Below are 800 nucleotides of genomic sequence, written 5' to 3' on the forward strand. Positions count from 1 at the left end.
AGAGATCTGGTGGATGAATGTGGAGTGAGAAGGTCCTTCAGACAATCCGGAGAGGATCCGTTTAAACACTGATGGGTGATGAGCGCGATTTTGTATTGAATTCTGCAGGTGATGGGAAGCCAGTGAAGGTCATGCAGAATAGGTGTAATATGAGCAGATTTGCGGGCCCTCAAGAGAATCCTGGCTGTGCTGTTTTGAATGTATTGGAGCTTCTGAAGATGTTTTTTATGGATTCCAACAAACAGAGAGTTGCAGTAGTCTAACCTGGAGGAGACAAATGCATGAACGAGAGTCTCAGCATCAGAAAAAGAAAGAAACTGACGAATTTTGGAGATATTACGAAGATGAAGAAAACAGATTTTAAACAGATGCTTAATGTATTTTTCAAATGTAAGTTGAGAATCCATTCTAACTCCAAGATTTGTAACTATGGTGGAAAAGGGGATTTTTAAATATCAATATTTGTACTAACATATTCTTTCCGTAATGATTTGCGGACATTAAGCATCACCTTCTGGAAAGTGTGGACTCGGAGCATAAAAATATGCAAGAGGGGGTCACTCCAGTTGTTGGATGTTGGAGGGGATTTCACTGGAAGTTGGAGGGAAGTGGGCTGCCATTCGGCTGGCGTTTGACTGGGAAAGGCCATTTTGAATGGCTGCCATTGTAGTTGTGTGTTTTTCTCTGGGGAAAGTGAATTTCAGGGTTTCAGAAATGTTGGTTCCGAGAAGATCATTCCTCGCTTTGTTTGAACAATGTTGGAAGTTGGACAGGCAGGTGTGGCTCAGACAGGAAAGCAG

This window comes from Cyprinodon variegatus, unplaced genomic scaffold, assembly GCF_000732505.1.
Source record: "Cyprinodon variegatus isolate N-32 unplaced genomic scaffold, C_variegatus-1.0 Scaffold691, whole genome shotgun sequence".
Lineage (NCBI taxonomy): Eukaryota > Metazoa > Chordata > Actinopteri > Cyprinodontiformes > Cyprinodontidae > Cyprinodon > Cyprinodon variegatus.